Source organism: Capsicum annuum, chromosome 8 (assembly GCF_002878395.1).
Source record: "Capsicum annuum cultivar UCD-10X-F1 chromosome 8, UCD10Xv1.1, whole genome shotgun sequence".
Taxonomy (NCBI): domain Eukaryota; kingdom Viridiplantae; phylum Streptophyta; class Magnoliopsida; order Solanales; family Solanaceae; genus Capsicum; species Capsicum annuum.
The window spans coordinates 165,860,052-165,860,946 of NC_061118.1; positions in this window are offsets into that span (position 1 = coordinate 165,860,052).

An 895-nucleotide genomic window follows, 5' to 3' on the forward strand; every position below is an offset into this window, starting at 1 on the left:
AAAGAGAGAAATGAGAATTGAATCTTGAACTTTGGCAGAAAAACAATGAAGTCCCTTCTATTAATGGTTATTAGTGTGTTGACATTGCATTTAACGACAAGCAAACATGGGGAATTCATGTGGAGATGGGGGAGAGGGTGGAGGCACGGGGAAAGGGGCCGGTGAGGAGGTGGGAGAAGATGGTGGGGAAATGGGGGCTGGTGCAAGCGTGGGGGGTGGGGCGTGGGGGATGGGCGAGGGGGGTTGGGGACTTTTTTTCTAAAAAATTTAAAATTATTTTAATGTAAAATTGATCAAAATGATCCTCACTCTCACCACAGGCAAGTGCCTACACGAGTTTCGTCCAACTCAACCATTTTAATGTCACATAAGTTCGATTAATGATGGTTCAAGGTTACAAATGACAAACATGTAAGTAGAAGTGTTCACGTTACAAAACGGACATCGTACAAGGTCCACGGAGTCATTTTACCTTTTTTTCTTTTAAAATAATCTTTTTTGCATGAACAACAATGATGTTGAATAAAACAGAATCCAACATCCAGATAATCAATCGTTATGCAATGTCTGAGTATCAATATTCTTAGCAATGAGCAAGCAAATATGAAAACATGGAAAGGATGTGAAGAACAGAAACTAACTCCCAACCCATATAACAAATAGTGTATAGATCACCCTCCAATATTCCTAGAACTGTTAAATGCTCTGATGAAGTCCTTCCAAATTAACTCCTGATAAGTAAAATCTACCAACAACCTTCATTTGGAATTTTTCTGTCATCCACATCATTTGCCAACTTATCAATCAATGAATGTGCTAAAAAAGTTACAATCTTCAGTATAAGTTCTATGAAAACAATGATGACGCGGGGGGGGGGGGGGGGGGGGGGGGGGGG